The 25781-nt window shown below is 42.2% G+C and overlaps 1 protein-coding gene across 5 annotated transcripts in view; it reads right to left on the bottom strand.

Annotated features, from left to right (window-relative positions):
• The window catches only part of TSPAN4 (tetraspanin 4), a 744385-nt gene that overhangs the window by 459599 nt on the left and 259005 nt on the right, over positions 1–25781 (bottom strand). For 2 of the 5 annotated variants that reach the window (XM_072985627.2, XM_072985626.2), the window contains exon 3: positions 11743–11802. The exons of 2 other annotated variants lie outside the window; for them this stretch is intronic. The gene's annotated coding sequence lies outside the window, so the exon portion shown is untranslated. Of the gene's footprint in view, positions 1–11742; positions 11827–25781 lie in introns of those variants that run through there. One more of the 5 variants, XM_020784151.3, reaches the window with a different exon arrangement.

Genomic DNA, 25781 nt, shown 5'->3' with positions numbered 1-25781 from the left:
GCCAAGAAACTTCAGGTCGCTAGGACCAATGGGAGTGCTTAATCCAAGTTTCCAGGTCCAATGATAGCGGGAAATTTGGGGCACTAATCTTCGGGGATTTGCAGGGGAAACCTCACCAACCAATAACAATCTCCCCCAGATCTGGTACTCATACTTCATAAACCTTTTTGGTAGCGATGGAGTAAACTTCTCCACTCCCCCTGAAACCGATATCGGCGAACACCCTGAGTGACCACCAGTATCTCCTGAGGATATTATTACATTGATCTCACAACTTAAATCTAAAAAGGCTCCTGGCTCCGACGCAGTTATTCCAGAACTACTGAAGTTCCACCCAGAATGATGGGCTCCCCCTTTGGCAGCCCTGTAAACAGAACTGGAATAATGCCCAAGACATGGACCAATGCTATCATAGTGCCTGTCTATAAAAAGGGCAACCCCTCACTCCCCGAGAATTATCGGCCGATCAGTCTTCTATCAATCGTTGGTAAGCTCTACGCTAAACTTCTTTTAGCAAAATTAGAAGACTGGCTAACAACACGTAACAGGCCCAGAACAAATAGGGTTTCGTCATGGCAAGTCCACCCTTGACCATTGTGCTGTCTTAACACACTTAGCTTCTAAATATAGTGGGAAATATCAAAATAAACTCTTCGCTGCCTTTTTGGACCTCAAGGCAGCTTTTGACTCAATCCCGAGAGAGTTGCTTTGGGCCAAGTTGGCTAGGTTGAATATAGATCCCAGATTGCTTTCCCTATACACACACACTAGTTGCCAAGTCAGGTATGATCTTCAGGGGAATTTAACTCTGGAAATTCCAATTTGTAAGGGTGTGAAACAGGGCTGTATCCTTGCTCCGGCACTTTTCAATCTATTTTTAAATGATCTAGCCCCAGCTTTACATACAATCAACGGGCACGCCCTGAAACTTGCTCACCGCCATATCCCCATCCTTTTATACGTGGATGATGCTGTTGTACTGTCATGTTCCCAAATTGGATTGAAGCATTTATTATGCCAAACTATGATTTACCTCAATGTTAATGAGCTAACTTTGAATCACGGGAAAACAAAGATTTTATTTTTTTCTAAGTCATGGAAACAACTCTCATGGTCAATAAAGGGAAACACTATTGAGCAGGTCAAATCAGTCAAATACCTGGGGATTAACTTCTCCTATAATGGGAGCTGGGTAACCCACTGCAAGTGCGCTCTATCAGTGGCAAGAACTAGTTCCTCGGCTATTGCCCGTTTTTTCTATCTGAAAGGAAACCAATATGTCCCTATGGCCCTAAGAACTTTCAATGCGAAATCTTGCTCCCAACTCTTATATGGTGCTCCTATATGGATCAAAGCCTTCGATCACACCGCTAAAGGCTTACAATCCTTTTTCCTGAGGAAAATACTCGGATTACCTAACTGTGTCCCCTATGCTGCAATATGCATGGAAACTGGATTGCTATTGCTGGAAACTCGTGCCTGGCTCTCGACCTTTAAGTTCTGGCTCCACCTTTTATTTAATTCTAACCAAACAGAACTGACTTGTAGCAACCCTAGTAGGGCTTTTAAAGTAAGTGAGATATTTAAGGAGTGGTTTTTCCAGTTCTATTCTCCCCAATGAGTTTCCTTGGCTGAGCAGGGATTCAAACTATTTTCTCCAGAGTCCTAGTCCATCACTTTATCCACTATACCACACTGGCCTCAGGGGTCTGTTGACTTGGGAGCCCGTAGGTGTTTCAAGATGCTTGAATGTCTCCTTCCCAGCTATGTAGGTCAAAGGTTCCCCTTGGATGATGAACACAGAGTGGAGAACTCGGTCTTTGCAACCCCTCCCATCAACGTGAAGAGACACACATTCCATGGCATTTAATTTTAGGCCCATCCAGTCAGCAATGGTGGAGATGGTGTTGAGCACTTCCTGTAAGTCCTACACAGTCTCAGCAGTGAGAACTAGGTTGTCTGTATAGGCCAGTAAGCTGAATCTCTGATTGTAGAGTGGGAAGCCTCTGGGCTATTGGCAATGTACTGAAGGAGTAGCTCCATGGCCATGTTGAATATTATGAGACTTACTGGGCATCCTTGGTTTAACTCCCCACCCTTATGCAGACATCTTCAGTTTCGCTCTCAATCTTCTTTAATCATCACTCTTATGATGGTGAAGCAGCCACCATACAGTTTGCAGACTAGTCCCAGGAAGTCCTTGGGCATACTAAATTCAGCAAGAGTCTCAAAGAGGTAGTTGTGGAGCCAGGCACCGGCAAGATCCAGCCAAGCCACTGTGCATCGCTTTCTAGAGTAGCAGACAGTATCCAGGATAGTCTGGAGCAACGTACCCTCTAACTTTTACCTCCCCTGGGTGGGGCTCTGTCTCTCTGGCATGTCACTTTGCCCCTGCACATGTGTGTGACTCCGCCCTCCCCCCACATGCAGTGTTCTGTCACAACCAAAACCTAACACAATTGCTGCGTGGAGGAGGAAGACAGCTGAACGGAGGTAGGCAGAGGAGCGCACGTGAGCACTTGCACCCATCTTAGAGGGAACCTTGGTCTGGAGTAGAAAGTTGTGTTCCTCACAGACTTCACAGCTCATGAATCTTTTCTACTGTGAGCTGATGGCATTGCTTACCAGGACCCAGTCAGTTATGTGGGCAGCAATGTGATGTGGGCAGCTAATAAGTCATCAGCAACTGTAAAAGACCAGTCTCCTCAGTATAATTAACATTAATGTTATTCTACCATTGTTATTCATGACAGAGGTTCTTGCATCCTTTATAGCATAAGCTCCAATGGAATCTATCTATCTGTATATCAAAGAGGCTATCACCCTGTTCAATAACCACAGACTTTCTTACCAACCAACCATGATATTTATATTTTCATGCCAGGTATAAATATTTGCCATGTTATACTTCTCTTTTATATCCGAGGAAGTGGACTTGCCCACGAAAGCTCACATTAAAATATAACCGTCTTTAAGGTACCACCACATTTTTTTTGTTTTATTTGTTCTTTTCTCTTCTTTTGCTTTTAGTTATAATATACCCAGTAGGTGATTGCAGGCAATCATGTTTGCTCTTCCTAAAAACTATACCTGCAGAAAAAATGTAGTCATTCATAACAGAAATAACAATGTCTGAATAGCACATAAAGATTTGATAACAGCACATCCTGAGAAAGTATATACTGTAGGCAGAGACATGTATAACAGTCAGACTTCACTATACCACAATAGGCATTCTGCCATGGAATAAACCTGCACAGTTGCAGTACAGCAGTGATAACTAAAATGGCGTCAACTTGTAAATATTATGTGGGTAACTATGAATTAAAAGAGCTCCCCCACATTTTTTGTAGCTAATGATTAAAACTGCTGTTCATATTTTGAAAGCCATAGAGACCAAATCAGTGAAAGAGGCTTCACACTCGGGTGGGTGGGGGGTTTAAAATGTAAGGCAACATCTTCAGAATGAATTCCAGTTCTGTAACTTTCACTTTAACATGTAACAGCACAAATAATACAAAATAAAATCTAAAAACCTTCTACAGCTCCACTGCACTGTTTGGACAGATATAAGGAGAGATAGCCAAGGAAAACAGATCTGGTATTTAAGCTTTCATACATTGCTGGTAGATTTGACCATAACAATCAATGGATCATTAATAAGGATTGTGAAATACATATCTCTTGGATAAGAGTCTGTCTAGCATTAAGGATCTGCCTGAGAAAGAAGCCAAAGAAATGGCATTTAGTTCAGCTTTAATACAGACTGCAGATAAATGAAACCGGGTGGATGGCCTTTTGTTAATTGCCAGCTTGGAGCTGAGATTCCAGAACAAGAACCTTCCACCACCTGGTATTCTATTTGTGTTGGACTACAACTACTTAGAGCCCCCATAATGCTTTCTGTAAATGATGGTATTTGTAGTGCTAACCTTTTGAGGGAATCAAGTTTGCATAGCAAATGTGTTTTCAGAATTAAAACTAAAAAGTCACTACAACCAAAAGCAGAAAAGAAAATCTGGTGTAAAGAGTCTTCCTTCATATTCACAACACTGCAGGTGTTTCAGTAAGTTAGCACTTTTGATGACTTGTGGTTCAGTGGCAGAATGGGTAATAACAAACAGGACTTTTGTGCATGCGCAGGGTCTATTTCTTAGCTTATTCAGTAAATTCAAGTAGACCTTCTTACCTAGATGTGTCATATAGGCCTTCTAAATTAAAGCTCCAAACCTCTAAACTGTTTTTTTTTCTCTAAAAAAAAATAAATAATCGTCAAAATAAGATATTCCTGAATTCCAAGTACTTACTTCCTGTTTTATGCATTACCTTCCAGTTCCTGAGGTGGTTTTCCCTTTCCTCTGCACATACTAAATATGCAAATAATGAAATGTACATTCATTGTTATCATGCAACAAACTAGCTTTTTAAAATGCTATATGTCTTAACCTTCTATCCTTTCCCCCCAAAACACCTAACACCCCAAAGAACACAATTCAAAATCAAAGGGCATTCCCCTCACCCCACAACACTCCAGCTTTATAACCAAAATACAGAAATGAATATGAGGGTGAGGAGGGTTAGTGCTGCAGAGAAATTTCTGTCTTTCTCACTCATGCACACACTTCAAGAATACATGACGGAACATGAAGCCCATTTCTGCCTAATCCAATCTTCACTTCTTTCACTGTTCCACAAATGCAGAGTCAGACAAAGACATGTAGGCATCCACAATGGGAGAAAGAGAATACAAAAGTTATCTGAACAAAGATGCAACAGTACAATACATACCCACTGGGAAGTTAAAAGGAGTAAAGGAAGAAACTGAAATGAGGCGGATGGGCGAAAGGAAAAAAGTACGGTATTTCAAAAACAAAACGGGAATATATGCTGTTGAAACAGTGCCATATCTTATGCGCAAAAACAAGTGGCATGTAATTGCACATGAAATTTCTAGTGAGAACTTGAACGATTCATATCAATCTACAGTCTGGCCCATCTTCCTGTCTGAACACCATGCCTCAAACAGAGAAGTCTGCACAAAACTAGGCGCCTGCAGCTTTACTGGATACCACTACTTTTTTGTTTATTTATATTCCCAAAATTCTGAAAAAAGAAGACTTTGAGAATGTTTATTTAAAGCTACAAATTACTACTGTTGTGATCTCTCTCTCTCATCCTCTCTGATTGGTCATTCACGAGATAGACTTCATTTGCAAGTCTGCTTGCTCAGGCTTTCAGGTTTGAAGCAATTTTATTGTGTGAGGCAAAAACTGTAAAGTTGGCATCTTGTCTAGTTTGATGCTCAGAGAGGAACATTAAAACAGCTCTATAGATTTAGCTTTGGAAGACACAGAGGTATAAGACATAGTTATAATGGTGCTCTGCCTTAAGAGATTTCAGGATTTTACAGCTTTCTGGCAACAGCCCCCTGTGCAGATTATGTGTGTGGAAAATGCTAGCAAAAGGATCTATTGGCTACTGCTGCGAGCAGCTTGAGTACCCTAGAAATTCTGTTTGAACAGACAAGCAGCTGAATGGGCAGTGATAGCAGAAGATGGGCAGTCTCAGTGAACTGTTTCCAAAGGGACAGCTAGAAAATCCCACTACCGTAATTTCTATCACAAGCATAATGCAAGGTGAAATACATTTGAACCCAAGACAGCACAAAAATAGTAAAAGCCTACTGAGGCCTTACTTCCCATTATTCTTATTCTTATTCTTATTCTTATTCTTATTCTTATTCTTATTCTTATTCTTATTCTTATTCTTATTCTTTTTTTTTTAATATATTTTTTTATTTATTTATAACTATAACAAAAAAATCATATACATAAAACATATACACTTACAACACAATAACAGTGTTCCCCACCACCATATACGGGACCTCTTGCCATATTCTTCTTTTTCTTCTTCTTCTCATTCTTCTTCTTCTATTGTCCTCCTCTCCAGAACTGCATAGATTCTTGATTTGGAGCTCTCCCTTTTCCCCTTATTAACACATATTCCAAAAATTTGCCCCATATTACATAAAAATTATTCTTTTTCAACTCTCCTTTCTTCATCTTTAAATTACAAGTTAATTTATCATTTAATGCTATATTCCATATTTCTTTATACCATTCTTCAATTTGTAATTCAGTCTTTAATTTCCACTGTCTAGCAATAATCAATCTAGCTGCTGTTATTAAATTAGTTATCAATTCTTTAATCATTTTGTCATATTCCACATTCTCATATATTGATAACAAAGCAATCTCAGCCTTACATTCTATATCTTTTCCACAGATACAACTTAATTCTTTAAAAATTTGTCTCCAGAAACTTTGTACCTTTTCACATTCCCACCACATATGAAAGTATGTACCAACTTCTTTCTCACATTTCCAGCAGACATTCGGATGACTGGTGTTGATTTTGTTTAATTTTACTGGTGTTAAATACCATCTTAAACTAAGTTTAAAAAAATTTTCCTTTATTCTTACTGACATCAATCTTAAAATCCTCATTTTCCATATCCTCCTCCATTCTTCTTCATTTATTCTTTTTCCCAATATCTTGTTCCCACACCAATTTCAATCCTTCTTTCTCACTTTCTTCTTCCTCTAAATTAAGAAGTGAATAAATTTTACTCACTGTACCTTTTACTGAATCAGTCATCTGAATGTCCTCATATGAGAATAAAAATTGCTCAAATTTTGTGTGTTCTCTACCTTTATTATATTTATTTGCCCATTCCTTAGTCCATCTTTCCAGTTGTACATAGTTCAACCATGAAATAGTCTTGTTTTGAAATACTTGTTTCATTTGATCTATCGATCTCATTTTATACAGCCAATCTTTCAGTCTAATCACTTTTTCTTCTTTAAATAAATCCATATACACCTTCATATTGGTAGGAAAATCTTCTATTTCTGTCACTAATCTAAATGGAGAGTATGATGAACATAAATTCTTTTTATACTTATACCATATATTTAACAGTGTCTTTAAAAAGGGATTATTAACTTGACTTATTTTGTCTTTCTTACCTTTAGCAAATAAATATTTTTCTATATTTCCTTGTAATTCTGATGATTCCATTTCCCACCAAATTAACCTTTCCGGATTATATATAATTTCACCAATAAACCTCAGTTGGTTAGCTAAATAATAGTTTCTTATATTTGGTAAACCTATACCACCTTTTTTTGTTGTTTTATACCAATACTTTTTATTTATTCTAGATTTCTTCCCTCCATTACAATATTTGTTAACTATTCCTTGCCAATATTTCAACTCATCCTCTGTTAACTGCATTGGTAACATTCTGAATAGAAAATTAATTTTTGGTAAAATTTTCATTTTTACCAATGCAATCTTTCCAAACCAAGATAATTTGAACTTATCATATTCTTGTAGTTTCTTATTAATTACTTCCTTTAGTTTGTTATAATTATAATCCTTTATCTTTTGAATATTTTTCGCTAAATCTATTCCTAAGTATTTAATTGTTTTACATATTTTAAAATCATGTTTTTCAGTAAACTTTTCTTGTTCTATTCTACTATAATTAAACAACATTAAGTCAGATTTTTGCCAGTTTATGTTTAATCCGGTTATTTTTCCAAATTTTTCTAAGTGTGTTTTAATTTTATCTATACATTCTAACGGGTTTTTCACTGTCAATAAGGAATCATCCGCAAATAAATTAATCTTTATCTTCTTTTCTCCTATACCTTCAATTAAATCATCGTTCCTAATTACATTTGCCAACATTTCAATAACCAGGCAAAACAGAACTGGAGAGAGAGGACAACCTTGCCTAGTACCTCGGCCAAGAGCTATTTGGTCTGTCATCCCATAATAAGAATAAGAATAAGAATAAGAATTATTATTATTATTATTATTATTATTATTATTATTATTATTATTATTATTATTATTATTATTATTATTATTATTATTATTATTATTATTATTATTATTATTAATAATAATAATAATAATAATAATAATAATAATAATAATAATAATAATAATAATAATAATAATAATAATTGTTTGTTTGTTTGTTTGTTTGTTTGTTTGTTTGTTTACTTATTTACTTATTTATTTGATTTATACCCCGCCTATCTGGGCAACTTGTCCACTCTAGGCGGCTGTATATATTATTTACCTAGCACTGAGCTGACACTGTGGTTTCTTCTCCTTCTTACCAGATATTTTTTAGTTTAGGAACAACAGCTTCTGAGCTTAGTTTACGGCACAGCTGATCCCTGAAATAATACCAAACTTCTACTGAACCTTGCAAACCCACCTTCCTTTGGAAACATCAGGAACTCTGGACAGGAGAAAAAAAGTGCTGTCTACCTGTCTCTCTCTTTTGTGCGTAAACTGGCATTGGGTTTCCCTTGCGCACGTGCGCGCGCGCGCGCACACACACACACACACACACACACACACACACACACACACACACACACACACACACACATACAAATATTGTTTTTAACACACATACAGACACACTCCTTGCTATTGACAGCCCCTCTCACATTCTGCACACAAAGATCTAGTGAATGACAGGGTAGAGGAAAGTGCAATCTCACTGGAGAGCAATAATCAATAAGAAGTAAGATCTTCACCACAAAATATCCTTTTTCCTTCTGGCTACAAAGGCAAACTGAAATTCCAAGATAAAATAATGATCTGAGGGGGCTCAACTATGTTTAAGCAGCAAACTCAGACACAGTTACCATGTTCTCTTAGCCACACATCTGGCTATGCATACCAAGTGCCCCTTCCCCTATACAGGAATGGTGTTGTGGACATCATCTCTATGAAAACTGTATGTAGTTCATGATATTTAGTTATTTAGATATTTACAAGATTCAGCTATCACTATAAAGCTCACCACTAGAGATGGGGGTATTCGTATATGAATATGAATATCTCAGCACCGGTGGCGTTAACGAGGGTCCAGCCCCATGGGGCCGGATGATCCACTCACTGATTGGACGTGGATGGCACAATTGTACGAATGGCTCCGCAGAGCGTGAGCCACTCACCACTCCTGGTAGGAGGCGGGAGGATAAGCCTCGCTGTAAGGTCAAAGAGTGGCGAGCGGATCGCGCGCTGTGGAGCCATTGGAAGAATCGTGCCGTCTGCGTCCATGGTGGATCGGTGCGTGGACTGTCCAGCCCCATGAGGCTGGACCCTCGTTGACACCACCTGTGCAGGGATATTTGTATACGGATACGAATACCCCCATCTCTACCAACCACCTGATCGGCAACAAGACCTTTGAATTTGCTTAAAAACGGGAATCACTTTTTCAGAGCAGTTCATATGACATGTGCTTTTCTCTTTGGAAGCTAAACTACAGATGAGAGAGAAAGAGAGAGAATGGGAGGGGGACAGCTGCCTCCAGTGAGCCTTGTTTTCCTTCATGTACATTACGATCATGCAGACATTTGTGGGTACAGACTTCCCGGTAATATGTAAAGAAGGAAACTGTGACTGCTAGACTGCCACCCAGAGAGTCATTTGTTTCTAGATAGCGCAACTGCAGCAAAGGTGGATGCCATATCTTGTTCTGCCCTACACTTCTCCTGTCTGCTGTGGAGCACTACTGTAGTGCCGCTTGCTCCAGTAGAGAGGGATGACACAACCAAGGGAGAAGCAGGCCAGGAATATATGTGGTTGGTTGACAGACTTGTGCAGAAGGGTTGTTAAATAATCACTTCTACAGGTTGTGACTTGATGATCATGCAGAATATGAAACCAGCCCCTGTACCAACATCTTTGACTCCATTTACTCTTTTCACTTTGGTGAATTGTACCCATGAAGAATTCCTCACAATGCAGCTACGTCTTCAGATATTAATGCATGCACTGGCTGGCTGTTTGAACAGTGCCTGTACATCACCTAGCAATTCTGGCCTTCTAACACATAAATATTTAAATTGCAAATACTGCAATTAACAGAAACTCAGAGGAACAATGGGGAACACAGGAGATCTCGACGCAGACCACTTACGTACAGCATATTGAACGGAATACAATTCTTCTGAAATGTATTAACTTGAAATACATAATTCTTCACATGAAGTGGGCTTTGTAAGACACAGCCAGATTTAATTGCATGTTATGTAATAATGCTGCTTAGCACTTGCAGAGACCTTTCCTCCCTTCCGTGTACTTCACAAACATTAGCTAATTCATCCATGTGACACCCGGGAAAGGTATGTAAAAGAAAATCACTTTGACTGCAGCGAAAGCTCTCTAAGGGCTTATGTACAACTCAGGGCAACAAAAAGATTTGCTGCGTTAGCAGCAAGTCTGGAAGTACAATTTATACAAGGTTACAAAGCAACAGAGCAAGTCGGCGCAACCATTCAGGAAAGCTTCTTTTTCAGTGACAGGAAGGATACATGGAAGACATAAAGCAATGGCTGAATCGCAGCCAAGTGCCTAATCCACGCCGCAGAGCTTGGCACAAGATCTAGAGGGTGATAACAGTAAGATACAACAAAGCAGCAGTTAGGTAGAGGGCACGGAGTGCAGACATATTCCAGAATCAGGATTTGGGCAAAGGAGATTTTGCCATTTCCAAATCAGCTGCCATTTATCTGCCTGTTACTGCAGACTTCTCACACACTACACCTGTGAATAAATAAACCTAAGAAGACGTGGGCCCCGAATTCCCTACAGGTCAGAGCTGAGTACTGGTGCCCTTATTCATACCGCCACTGTCCAATGGACAGAAAGAAGGCCACTACGGTATGAGTCTCTTTTGGAGAAACATGCAGGGAAGAGAGCTTCTGTTTCTTTTTGTAACCTGATCCTAGAATGGTAGATGTAAGGATATTTTTTTCTTTTTCTTCAATTTAACCGAGAGTATTGAACTGCAACATAAGTATGCATTCCTGTGCTCTCTCACACACACCTTTATGGCAGACCTGAGTGTAGATATAGCCTATTAAAATGTGTCAAAGCTGTTTCGGCAAAAACAAAACAAAACAAACCTCTATTAACTACAGAGGCATAAACTTGAGACATAAAATTAAGAGAATTTAAGCACTAAAAAAGCAAGGAACTATAAAATGGAGCAACTTCTGCCTTTAATAGCCTGCAAGGTGGCCTTAACTCACACTATAGTAAAAATAAAAAAATAAAATCAAGATCTTGAAAGGACTCCTGGGATTTTAACAGCAGCATTTTAACATTTCTGGCACTCAGAAAACTACTGTTTTCACAGACACTGGTGCTGTAAGAGCACAAACACATTTGCAGGTGATGCTTACAGTATTACTGAAAAGTACTGTTCTGGTCTGGAACATGGTGCTGAAATGTTTTCCCTTCATACTATCCCGTCCTGATCTATTATATTTTTCCCCACATCCCGTTCTCTTTTTCTCATGGACCTCTTTTAAGGCCTCCTTTTAAACAACTGCTCTACTGTACATCCTCTGCCCAGACCCTGGCTGAAAAGCCCATCCGTAGAATGGCTTTCCACTCTCAGTATGGGTTGGATCTTGGCAACAGGCTTCTACCTGGAGCATATAAGATAAAGTATGTGGTTTACCTTTGCTAATTCTGAACAGATTCCAGAACAATGCAGAGCAACTTTCTTTTTTCTTTTTAAAATCATATTGCTCTCTCCTTTTAAGAAAAATCATAATGATTACTGAAGTACAGTATATAAGAAAATAAAGCCTTTTATACTTTTGGTATAATTTAAAGAAATACGTTAAGTACCTGTTTTGTGGCTGCACCAAGCTAGCTCAAATCTACTATAGCAGGAGCTGCGCAGGTTCTCTGAAAAAAGAGAAGCAAATACAAATTCACTAGTCTGTCCTTTAACAAGTATAGCTGTCAGACTGCCTGGAGGATACAGCAGGAAAGCAGGGACTCAAGGTCCAACTGGCCACTGGCAAGATCAGTACGGCCAGACTGGCATCATTTGCTTTTTTCCCTTTGCATAGACAACTATGAAAACTCAAAGTTAGGTGAGCAACAGTGAATGAAAGTGAACTAAGTCAATCTTGGGAACGAAATACTAGTATTGTTTTTCTCAGAGAGGAATGGGTCGGGGAAAATACAGTACCTGCAATAATTTGCTTGCTAGTAATTTTTCCAATGAATGCAGAGATTACACCTGTTTTCTGAAATTCAAATATATGTATGGGAGTAATGTTGAGGAAGGGGGAATCTTCAATTATAATAAGGCTGTGGTCACCCTCACAAGGAAGAAGAATGACATGTGATTAAAGAATCTTTCATAAACACATCACCAAACGAACATATGGCTTTATTTTTACCACTGTCTCTGTTTTGGGCTTCAGTAGGGAGGGGGAAAGGAATAAGAAGCACGGTTCATTCCTCTAGCCAGTTAATTATTTAATAGCATGTGCAACAGTATTGTATTGCTCTTCTCATTACTTCAACCTTAAGCAAACAAGGGTATGGGTGTTTTCATAGAGAATGCCACAGTACACCACTTCCTCCTAATTGCAGCTTCATATTTCAATAGATGCAGTTCTCTCCTAGCCTCCAAGTTAGGCACTTCACCCAGTGAATCTTTTCAGGAATCTTATCTCTACCATAATCTAGCCATGGAGTGAACTGCGTAGACCACCATCTCCCTTCCAACAGAAGAGCATCAACAGATGATCTCAGAGTACAGGCAGAGCTTGAGGGGGTGGAGCTTGACTGCAGTGAAGCCAGCAGTACCCGGTGAACAGCTCCGGGGAAAAACTGGAACCGCCCGGCCTGCCGTCCCTCTAGAAAGGGGGGAATGGAAGGGGGGCCAGGAGAGGTACCCCCAAGCAGATGGTGAGCCCAGAAGGTAGAAGATTTGGCAGCAACCGGGTCTTTCTTCCCTCTGAAAATCCACCCATGCACAGACTGGAGACGGGAGCCATATCTTATGGCAGAAAGCTGTGAGAAAACTCCACCCCCAGCTTCCCAAGGAAGGAGAACAGAAAAACAGCAAAGTAAGCCTTTGATTTATGAATAACCTCTTTAATATATTGAAGAAACTAATGTCAAAATACCTGACCAAAAGGAGAGAGGAAGCGGCGAACCGGCATGCCAGCTTGTTTTTTTCTCTCAAAGCAAACTGTCTGATAAATAGCAAGTGTATAATTAGCAAGCTGGCCAAGGTCATTTCACTGCGAGAAAAATTTTGTGTTTCTGGAAAAGAATCCCAGAGGAAATATCACTCAACAGGGACTGAAATCTTGTCAATGCTGTGCAATCTGGACTTTCCTTACTAGCTGAGTGGACTTTGAAAATAAAGGAGCAGGAGGCACAGGCTTTTGAGTGGGAGAAGCCAGTCGAATGGGACTTTGATAACAGGAGTGTCTTTGGTTTTGGAAGGAAGAATAAGCCCTGGGAAACGGACAGTAAACTATCAGCTCATCAGTGAGAGGAACTCAACAGAACAGACAGGGGACCAAAGAAAATTAGATCTGGAGTTATTACAGGACTACGACGGCTTTTCTTTTTACAAGAGATTGGTCCCCTGTTTGATGCTTACTTTGGACCCTCCTTTGGCTGGACTATATGGATTCTGAGAATACTGTTATAATTTCTGGGCAAGGAGGGGGAGGACATATCTAGTGGGAATGTTGCCAGACAAAGAATGGCTGGTTACCATGCAAATGACAATAATAGGATTTCAGCAGATAAATCAGAAACTTAGACAGATAGAAGACCTGATGAAGGGGAAACCATCAGAGGCTAAACAGCAACTGAATGAAATTGAAACTCCAGAACAGTTTGTATTGAGAGAGATGCCAGGTAACATGGTAGGTAACATAGATGAGACTAGAAGTTATCACGTGGGATACCCAGTTATACTACTCAGAAAAGGTGATTTCAAAAATCATACTACTGTCCTGGATTTAATCTTATCTCCCCAAAATGGGAAGAAAATAGAGGCACAGAAACAAGAGAAAGGTACTGTACTGAGAAAATATGGGAAGTGCCAGAAATGGACAGCTTTCCAGACAGGCTGATATGTCCAAGACAAAAGGAAAATGAAAGAGGGGATGTATTTTATAATTGGTCTCGATTTCTTGATAGAGTTGGAATTACTTAGACTTAAATCAAAATATGAATATAAGCTGATATTTAGAGGATAATCAAATAGTACACAGATATATATATTTATAAAGAATACAAAGATTTTTTTGTACTGGAAAATGAATGGATCAGAGGCATGCATACTTAATAGAGTGGATGATTGTATACTCTGTGTTCTCCTATCCTCAAAACCCTTTTCCCATTCCCTGCACTCCCTTTTACCTTTTGTATTCCCTACCCCATTCCTAGTAGTTTAAAAATAATAAATTAAAAAAAAAAGAGTACAGGCAACTTACTAAAGGCATAGTATCCTCTCAGCTATTTGGATTTCAGACCAGGTAAAAGTTTAATTAAAGGTAAACAACAGTCCTGAAATTGGACTTATTAAGTGAGGAAGTCCTTGGTAAAGCACTCAAAGATGGTGACCTGTGATCTGAATGAGCTGTCACAGAGAACTTACTACTACTGAATCATGGGATTTGTAGTGAAATATTTAGAATTTTCAGCTAGGAATTTTGCATAACACTCCTTTCAACTACAGTGTGAGAGCTCTCTGCCGCCCAGAGACCTTTGGGTAGTGTGGGCGGCATATAAATTAAATAAATAAATAAAATAAATAAATAAATAGAAGGAATTCTAAACGCTTCAACAAATCATATTCTCCAGGATTCCTCAGGACAGAGCCACAAGAGTTAAACAGTATCAAATCATGGTATGTAGACATACCTATACTCTAGTTGCATCCAGTGCAACTATCATTTGAAATACAAGTGAATCCTTTTCATTATAATTATCATTGAACAGCTTTATAGAGCTCACTGACAAAGAACTTCCGATAAATGTTTTAAATGAATAAATAACGCACAGCTCTTAATTCATTTGAAAGAACTTTTCCCCACTGTCACCTTAAAAGTGGAAGAGATTGTAACTGGCTGAAAGGTTGTGCTCTCTTTCCTAGAGACATCTATTTTCACCTTTGATTGCATCTAATTTGATGGAAAATAATGCTGAAGTTCACATATGCTGTGAAATTGTGCTTTTTTTTTTTTACTATCCTCGTCATTTTGTTCTTGAAACCCATAACTTTAACATGTTCCATTTTTATAATACCTGTAGATATGTACGCCTTTGTCAGGCTAATCAAATAATCAAGAGAGACCTTATTCTACTTATCTTTCCAGTGCAGAGTAAAGGAAATACACTATTGTTGTCCTTCAGAGACTCTTTCCATTGAACATTCTACCATTGTTCATGCAGCTACCATTTGACTAGAAGATACTGGAGATAGGAAGACAGTGGTTTTTTTACTGGTGGAGAATAACGTGTTTGAAAGCATAGAAAGGTGGTGGAAAATACACAAGTATGTTATGGGTTTCATGTTATGCTCTGGCATAAAATGGGATACACATGCATTCATTCAAACTCATTACAGCTTCCGTTGTTGTAACATGCCATCAAATCACCTCTGACCCTATGAATGAGCAATCTCCAAAATGTTCTGTCTTCAACCGCCCTGCTCAGCTCTTTTAGACTCAAGGATATGACTTCCTTTATGGAGTCAATCCGTCTCATATTTGGTCTTCCTATTATCGTCAAACTTTTCCCTGCATGATTGTTCTATTGTAGTTGTTCAACTGTACAGTACTTGAACCAGCTAAACTACAGCTCCTATAACACCAACATTCCCTGATCACCCATCATTAAGTAAGGTAAAGGTCAAGGTTTCCCTTGACATTTAGTCCAGTCATGTCCGACTCTAGGGGGCGGTACTCATCCCCGTTTCCAAGCTGTACAGCCAGCGTTTGTCCAAAGACAGTTTCCGTGGTTACGTGACTAGACACAGAATGCCATTACCTTCCCACCGAGGTGGTACCTATTTATCTACTTACATTTTTACATGCTTTCAAACTGCTAGGTTGGCAGGAGCTGGGACAAGCGACAGGAGCTCACTCCGTCGCATGGATTCGATCTTACCACTGCGGTCTTCTGACCCTGCAGCACAGAGGCTTCTGTTATGTTATTATCATCTCCCTTTTCCAGTCATGGGGGTTATGAAACTTTAGCCTCACATTAGGCTTTAAATATCCAAACAAATCCCAAAACTAGAATTCTATAGCACATTTGTACTAAGATTGGAAACATTAATACAGAAGAAACTGTGGATATAGAAAGTTACTCTGAATAAAGAATGTGGTACTTCAGATAAAAGCACAAAGCAAGACTATACAAAAATTGAGAGAAAAATGACTATGCAAGCAAACACTGGCGAAAAAGCAACTGTTAACCAGTGCAGACAATTTTAAATAAATTGGATTGTTTCCATTCTTTTTTAAAATATTAAAGCAAAGGAAAGCATGCTGCTTATATACCGCCCCATAGTGCTTCAAGCACTCTCTGGGCGGTTTACAAGTTAATTATGCAGGCTACACATTGCCCCCCCCCCAGCAAGCTGGATACTCATTTTAGCGACCTTGGAAGGATAGAAAGCTGAGGCAACCTTGAGCCAGCTACCTGGGATTTGAACCCCGGGTTGTGAGCACAGTTTTAGCTGCAGTACAGCAATTTAACCACTGCGCCACGAGGCTCTGTTAGAAATCACCTTTCTATTTCAGCCAGAGCATGCATAAACTGCCAGTTTTGAAAATGGATGCAAGAACAAGATGTTCCCAAAGAACACAACCAGGTTCTCTTGGCACAAAATTTTATGATTTCATAGGGGAATACACAGACCTAAACATCAGGCCTATAGTTGGTTGCAAACCAGCTTGAACTGGTTTGGGCATGAGCACAAGGCAGCCTTTGTGCATTGATCATTACAAGGAGGGATCAATATTCTGCATACCAGGCAATACACAACCAAGAAATTACTATAGGTAAGTGTACATAATACAGTATTGCAAATCAGTCAGTAATACATTAATATTGAACCGGTACTGAAGGGGAAATGAAACACTGAATGATACATTCAGTTCTCTCTTGTGATGGGAAATTTGTTTTTTTATGCCTCTCTGCCCCCCATATCAACAGGATTAACACACTGCATCAGACTAGAACAAAGCCAAAAACACAAAGTGCATAGGAGCACATCAAAACTAAAAGACGGCCCTCCTAACATGTGTATCATTATAAATGGCATCATTCAGGAATACTATTTCCATTTCTAGCATTGCACACTCACAAAGGCAAACACCATTTTTTGTCTAATAATGTACGGAATATGATCTCAGCTACAAAATGTGAAAGTGTCCCAAAATAAATATTCAGCTTAGGATTTGGATGGCAACAATGAGGCTTATCCTGACTTTCTTCAGCATCACATTTTTTTCAGCCCCACCCAGACATTTATTTCTTTACTTATTTTCAGTAATTTATATACAGCCAAATTTAGTGTCAAGCACTACTCTGGGCAGTTAATCTAAGTCACTAAGCCAAATAAACCATCCTGCTACCCCTATCAGACTAAACCCCAAATCCGACAAAATCCAATGAGCCACACTTACAGCAAACAAGGAAAAGCACTGCCAATGATTAATGCAGTGGGAGGGGTGTCTCTAAAGGCTTCTTCAAAGAAAATGTTTTTTAATATCTACTGGAAGGTTGGGAGGGAGGGGGTCTGATGGATTTCTATCAGGAGACTGTTCTAAAGCTGTGGGGCCACTACTGAGAAAAAGAGGTTACTTACCTGTAAGTCTGTTTCTTTGAGTGGTCATCTGTGAATTCACACTAATGGGTTAATCTGCACCTGCGCAGAGCAGCCTCGGAATCTTCTAGAGCTGAAGTATATGGTGCTGGGACCTCCCACGTGCTACCCATAATCCCGCCCTGGCACCAAGTGCCTCAGTTCTACAGAACTGTCTGCCACTGCGCAGCATGCAACAAGGCACACGTGATGGACTGTGGGGAGGAAGGGTGGGAAGTGTGAATTCACAGATAACCACTCAAAGAACCAGAGTTACAGGTAAGTAACCTCTTTTTCTTTTTCGTGGTCTCTGTGAATGCACATGAATGGGTGACGAGCAAGTTGACTTACAGGTGGAGGGACATCATGAGAGTACAGATGCCAGGACAGCCCGGCCCACAGCAGCTCTGCTTTGGCACGAACATCCAAGTGATGGTGGGCTGCAAAGGTGGACGGCGTGGCCCACGTAGCTGCTCTACAGATGTCTGCCAGGTCAACTCCTCTAAGGAAAGCTGTGGAGGATGCAACAGCCCTGGTCGAATGAGCCCTCACGGTGCACGGCAGTGGTGTGTGGGCCAGTTCATATGCTAGGTGGATAGTGGAAACTATTCAATGAGAAACTGTCATGTGACCAGGGATGCCCTTGAGCACCCTTGGAAAGAGACAAAAAGGTGATTTGACACGCGGAAAGACGCAGAGCAGGAGACATAATAGGAAAGTGCCCTCTTGATGTCCAGGGAGCGCAGGGACCATTCTAGATGAGATGCTGGAGCAGGGAAAAAGGTCGGTAGAACTATCAGCTGGTTTAGGTGAAAATAGGTGGCTCTTAGGTACAAAAGAGAGGTCCAGGTAGAGTGGCACCTTATCAGGGTGAAATTGAAGGAAGAGAGGGTCGACTCTGAGTTCACCAGCTCAGCTGTAATAGCCAGAAGGAAGGCTGTCTTTAGTGTAAGTTCTCTGATGCGTTAGGCAGAGGTTCAAAAGGCGGACCTATGAGCTTGTTAAATACAAGTTGGAGGGACCACTGTGGAGTTGGGGGTCTTGTGGGCTGGGTGCAGTTTCTTCAGGTCCCACAGGAACTGCTTGAGGATGGGATGGTGGAAAAGGCTTGCTGCCTCTGAAGATGGTTGCTGATGTGTAACTATAGCAGCTATATACTCCTTGAAAGTGGAGTGCGCCAGGCCCCGCCAGAAGAGAAGGAGGAGAAATTGAAGGACTGCATCCAACGAGGTAGGTTGTGTGGGGAAGTGGTGTGTGGAGGCAAATGTGGAGAAAACCTTCCACTTGTAGGAGTACGTGAGTGTTGTCAAGTGCCTGCCTGCATGACCCTAGACATCAGCTATCATGGGCGCAGCCTCCAAGCTGTCAGATGCAGGGACTCCAGGTCTGGGTGGAATGTCCTGCCCTGGTGCAGGGAGAGGAGATGAGGGAGCCCTGGAAGTCGAACATAGTCCATCGCATCTTGATGCAGGGTGGAGAATCACAGTTGGCGAGGCCACCAAGGGGCAACAAAGATAACGTTCGCCCCTTCCTGTCATACCTTGATGATAGCCTTCTGAACCAGTGGTATGGGTGGGAACATATAAAGGAGCCCCCCAGACCACACTGTCATGAATGCATCGCCCACCAAGCGATGGCCGATTCCCGCCCTGGAGCAGTAAAGGGCACACTTCCTGTTGTCTATGGAGGTCAATACATCCAGTTGAGGTGTGCCCCAATGACAACAAAGTGAGAGGAAAATTTAGTTGTCCAATGACCATTCGTAAGTGCAATCCTGGAGTCTGCTCAGCTGATGTGCTAATCTATTCTCTTTCAACGCTACATGTACCGCTACCAGATAGATGTGGCGGGAGTAGCACCACTCCCAGAACTGGATTGCCAGGTACAGCAGGGAGAGGGAGTGCATGCCACCCTGCTTGTTGAGGCAGTAAACTGCTGTGGTGTTGTCTGATGCCACCTGGACTACCCGTCTGACCAGCAATCATTCAAACACCTGAAAGGCTTTGGAGATCACCAAGAGTTCCAGATGTTTGATATGTAGCAGGATCTCATCCGATGACCAGAGGCCGTGTACCCTCTGGCTTCCTAAGTGTGCACCCCAGCCTGTCAGGCTGGCATCTGTGGTTACCTGTACCCTTGGGGCCAGGGGACCAAAGGATTGCCCCACCAACAAGTTTGGCCAGAAGGTCCACCATGTCAACTGTGACACTAGCTCGGCCATGACCACAAGCAGTTTGGATGGAGGGTCCAGTAGCTGGTCGTAAAGTGATCTCATCTTCAGCCTGGCGTGCTGGACCACTGCTGTGGTGGAAGCCATAAGGACTAACAGGCACTGTGCTTGATGAGCTGATAACCTGGTGTCTGGCAGGAAGGATGCCACCATTAGCCAGATCTTCAATATCCTGTCTTCCGGGAGGAAGGCCTGGCAGCAAGTGGCATCCAGTATCGCACCAATGTAAGGTACCCTCTGGGTGGGTCATAGGGTCGACTTCTCTTGATTGACCTGGAGTCCCAACAGTAGACAAAACGGACAAGGTGAAGGCTATATCTTCCTCCGATTGTGCGCAGGATGATGCACCAGCAACCAGTCGTCCAGGTAAGGGAACACCGTACCGTGCAGACGCAAATAGGCCGCCACCGGGGGGCTAAACACTTCGTGAATACCCGTGGGGCAGTGAATAGCCCAAAGGAGAGTGCTTTTAATTCATAGATCACCCCCTGGAGGGAGAACCTCAAATAGTGGTGATGTTCAGGCAGAATGGTGATATGGAAATAGGCATCCTTGAGGTCTATGACTGAAAACCAATTTCCATGTCTTAATATCTGGATGGTGCTATCAAAGGAGACCATCCTAAAGCATTCGGGTGTGATATAGGAATTCAAGGAATGGAGGTCCAAGATGGGACGGAGTCCCTCATCCTTCTTCAGGATAACGAAGTAGCGGGGGGAAAAGCTAAGTACGAAATCCGTGTTGTGAACCTGAACAATCACATCCTTCTGAAGCAAGGAGGCCACTTCCGCCTCTAATGGAGGCGAGCAGCTAGTGTCCCTGAATAGCTCTATGGAAGGTGGAGAATCAAACTCGATAGCGTAGCCCTTGGCTATGATGGTGAGTACCCATGTGTCAGAAGTGATGGATTGCCAGGTGGGAAGAAAAGGAGCCAAATGAACCAAGGTGTGAACTGATGCTGATGGGCCAAAGGAGTTAAAGGCCCTGTCTGAGCTTCTGGTTTGGGTGGCGATACAGACCTGAAGAGAACCCGGAGCTTTGTGGCCTTTGGTGGTCAGGATACCGGTAAGGATAGGACCATCGCCAAATGTTCTTTGAGCGACTTTCCTGGCTGGTATAGGACTTGAGTGACTCTCCTGGCTGGTATAGATTGAGCAAGTTGTACTGGATCTCGTCAGTCTTATCGTCGAAGAGACCTACCCCGTCAAAGGGGAGGTCCTCAATCCTGGACCTCGCATCCTCAGAGATTCCAGCCGAACGCAGATAAGTATGAGGACGCAGAGTCACCGGTGTGGTAATTTGTTTGGATGCTTCATCCACTATGTGCCTGGTGGCTATCCTTTCCTGCTACTCCAGAGCCATAGCCTCCTGATGGCATGTGAGACCTGAAGCCCTGAGGTTTTCTGGGGTGGCTTGTAAAGCTGGCGAGGCAGTGTTCCATAAATGGCAATGGTAGGTACCCAATACTGCTGAATAGTTTGCTACCCTGAGAATAAAGGATGCCAAGGAATAGACTTGATGTCCCAGGATGTCCAGTTTCCTACTCTGCCTGTTGTTGGGTGTGGACGCCAACCAGTTTCTGGCTCTGTTTTGTGTGGCATCCACAACAAAGGAGTTGGGAAGGGGATGCTTGAAGAGAAAATCAATGGCACTACCATGTGTCTTATATAGGTCTCCTACCATCCTAGGGATCTGATGAGATGTGGAGGGCTTGTTCCAGGACTCCTTAACTAGCTTCAGGAGTGAGGAGATAAAGCCAAGGTGGAGAAGAAGGGTCTGGTCCTGAGTAATGTCCTCATAAACCTTGTCCACCTCCTCAGCTGCAGGTTGCTCAACTGCCAGGTCCATCACCTATGCAATCCTGTGAATTAGGTGTAAGTAGGCCGTATAGTCCTTTGAGGGGGATGGAGGGTGGCTTTCTGCCACATCCAAAGCAAGAGTAGATATGTTAGGTGGAGAGTCCTTCTTGACACCCATGACCGAGGCCTCAGAATCAGATTCAAATTCTTCATCCTGGTCTGGAGACGGGGATAGGACTTGAGCCCGATCCAGTCAATATGGGTCGAGATGGAAATCACAACCATCCATTGCTTCCCTCTCTGGCCCTGGTGAAGGCATCTCCAGGGAGGGTGGTGGAGCAGGAGCCAGATCTGGACGAGATCGGTGAGCCCAGATCGATGTCAAACGGTGTCTCTTCAAATAGGCCTTTGGTAAGAATTCCTCCGGAGTTGGCCACTTAGGCAACCTTTGTGGCGGCGGGTCCTGCAAGAGGTCATCCTCAAGATAGCAGTAGGTGCCAGAGTACTTATGGTATCGAGGGGGTGAGGATGAAGGTGAATACCCCCATTGCAGTGCGGCCACCGTCGGCCTCAATGGTAGAACTCAAGCTCATAAGGTGCCGGGTATTGACGAGGATGGAAGTTGAAGTCCTTGGGTTCACAGTATTGCTGATAGTCCTCCCAGTGAGGTCTAGGATAGTCTCGAGGGGGGGGGGGAAGATAACCTTCTGGCAGAGGCTGTCGGCATTGGTACATCTCAGGCTCTAGGTGCTTGGTCTTTTGTCCCATCTTTTTTAGTGCCTCAGCCACTATAGAGCCACTATAGGCTGGCCTATGCCACTAGCTGCACCTCAGCCGAGGTGTCTGCCTGGCAATGGCGCTGACACCAGCTTCAGGGGAGGTATGTCCTCATCACCTGATGGTATGCTGAGGCATACTAAATCACACCGGGAGTGGGCTGGAGGCAGTGGCGAAGGAAGAGCCTCAGCCAAGAGCCTAGATGACTTCAGTGCCTTCTTCTTCTGTATCAAGGCCAAATGAAGCTTTGATACCGATGCCGAGGCAGTCGACCTTGAACCCAAGGATGATGCTTTTTTTCACCTTTTTTGCCCCCTTAGGCGAAGGGCCAGCAGACGAAGGGGCCTTAGCAGAAGGAGCCTGCAATGGGTCCATGGCCGAGTCCCAAGCCGGGCACAGAGACTTCTCCCGCAGAAAGAAGCGAAGGCATTGGAGCCTTAGCTTCTGTGCTGGCTTGGTGAAGCCCTTACAGACCACACACAAGGCTGGTTGGTGTTCTTTCCCCAAGCAAAACAAGCACTGGGAATGGCCGTCCGATAAAGGAATCTTATTCAGGCAGGTGGAACAACGCTTGAAAAGGTCTGAAGCGGCCATAAACAACTCGTTCAAACGAACAAACAAACAACACAGTTTTTCACTTTTGTTAAACTCACAAATTTGAAGGAAATGTACAACAGTCTAAGGTCGAAATATCAGGAGGTCCAAATAAGTATTAGATTGAAGGAAAAAAATATGAACACGGGAACTCCGAACCGAGATGCTGCAACAGTGGCGGCAGATACGGAACTGAGGCACTTGGTGCCGGGGCAGACGAAAACGTCGTCATGCAATTTTAAAAAGCCCATAGAAACGCATTAAAACCCGATTAATGCATTCCTAGGGGCTTCAAACTCACCGTCCAGCGAAGATCCTCCATAGTGCGGCCATTTTTGCTGCCCGTGTAGCGAGGAATCCATGCCAGAAAACAGCGGGCGGCCATTTTTTTTAACTGGGTAGCCATTTTGAAGCCGCCGATCAGCTGTGCGAAAATCATCGCTTTGCGATGATCGGTTACCGAAACAGAGAACCGATCATCGCAAAGCGAAATTCCCCCATAGGGAACATCATTTTGCGATCGACGTAAAGTGATTTCATCATCAAACAGAGCGCTCGTAATGCAAGGCACCGCTGTATATGTTAGTGCCAATACCTTGAATCTGGCTCAGAAAGGCACAGAAAGCCAGTGCAGCTGGGCCAGAACTGGGGAGATATGTTCGAACTTTGCAACCTGGCTATCACATTCTGTAGTTGTTGAGGTCTCCAAGTCAGCTTCAAGGGGAGCTCTACTTAAAAAACATTCTAATAGTCTCTAAGATCACCAGCACATGGACCAATGTCATCTACGACCCCCGTCAATGTAAGTGCATAACTGGGTAATTGGCTGAAGCAGATTGAAGGCTGTCCTAGCCACAACCACTATTTGATGTTCCCAAGAAAGGGCTGAGACTAAGATCAACCCCAGAGTAGAGCCTTCCACACTGCACTATAAGAACTGAGGTTGGAATGGAATGAAGGAATGAGTATCTTAGATGTGTACCACCTATCTGGGCATAAGCACTGCAAGGAGAAGACCAGTCTTCCTGGTCGCTCTTAGGAGGTTGAGTAGGGTGAGCAACTGGACACCACTCCTCCAACCATCTTGATATTCAACCAGGGGCCTTTTACCCAGTTGAGTTACAGGTATGCAGACACTGCCACAGCATGGCATGGAAGCCAGTTGCCTTCCACAGCCACTGAGTTTGGGGAAATACAGTACAGTACTTAGATGAAAAGCTAAGTATCTTCCATCTACAAGCCAGCTTTGAGAAATCAGCAAAAACCAGGTGCCAGAGACACACACACCCATTCTTCAACAATCCTGGGAGGAAGCATTCAATCTGGAAGTTCTTACTGCACACAATGAAGAAAGCATTATGAAGTGATTCCATTCTTTTTCTTTAATGGATTTTGTCTAGTATGACGTGGAAGTAGGGATCACAAGATAGCGTAGCAATACACAGGAGGACTCCAAAATTAAGATACTGTTGTGTAGTCTTCCTTCCTATAAATTTCCATAAAAGAAAAAAAAAATAGTTTCTGTAGTAAATGTCTCATTTGGGTGCATCCACTATCTGAGCTTCAGTTGCCCATCACTTACTTCACAAGATATTGCAAATTATCAGTCCAACTGATCATGAAGCAATTGCAATAGTGTGATATAATCACAAAGAGGGATAGAAGGGGTAATATAATCAAGTGCATTAGAGACATATTAAACCCTGGTAAGAAAACTGAGTAGCGTATGGGTCAACGCTCCTTAACATCTTCCACAATGCAATTAGCTTCAGAAACAAACAAGAATTAGATACACTTTCTCCAATCACAACAGAGGTATTACCACATGTATCTCTTTCCACTTGACTAGTACAGACAGAAATCCTTTTCAAAGCAAAATATAAAAATTATACTGACACACTAGCTAGCATTTTATATGCGGGAATTACCATTGCTGTTTAAAGAATTAAGCTAGGGTGACCAAAGTCATCAATAATAGACTATTACAATCTAGACTAATCCTCAAAGACAAGATACTTAAAGGCTAACAGTCTGTCTGAAGCTGTACAAAAGAAGTGGTTTAACTCTTTCAGGACACGGTGATTCAGACAAGCATTATGTTCCACTAAGTTTCCTGATGAGATGAGATGGCAGGATGAGATGGCTGGACAGTGTCTGCGAAGCAACCAACATGAACCTGACACAACTCCGGGAGGCAGTGGAAGACAGAAGGGCCTGGCGTGCTCTGGTCCATGGGGTCACGAAGAGTCGGACACGACTAAACGACTAAACACACACACACAAGTTTCCTGAAATTAGATGAAAAATGATCTACAGGGCCAACTTCAAAAATCAGTTTCTACTGAGAAGTTCAGGTTGTTGCCGATATTTTGTATTCTAAGATATGGCTTGTACACAACAAAGAGAATGTTGTAGAACTACCATCATGCCTACCTTTTCTTTTAAAAAATACAAAGGAGCTTCTACTGAGCTGATCCTATACAGCAGTGGTCTCCAACCTTGGGCCTCCAGATGTTCTTGGACTTCAACTCCCAGAAATCCTGGCCAGCAGAGGTGGTGGTGAAGGCTTCTGGGAGTTGTAGTCCAAGAACATCTGGAGGCCCAAGTTGGGGGACCACCGCTATACAGG

The sequence above is a fragment of the Pogona vitticeps genome, chromosome 1 (genome assembly GCF_051106095.1).
Source record: "Pogona vitticeps strain Pit_001003342236 chromosome 1, PviZW2.1, whole genome shotgun sequence".
Taxonomy (NCBI): domain Eukaryota; kingdom Metazoa; phylum Chordata; class Lepidosauria; order Squamata; family Agamidae; genus Pogona; species Pogona vitticeps.
Note: the sequence above shows the minus strand (reverse complement) of the source record. Positions and strands in the feature narration are given on the sequence as shown.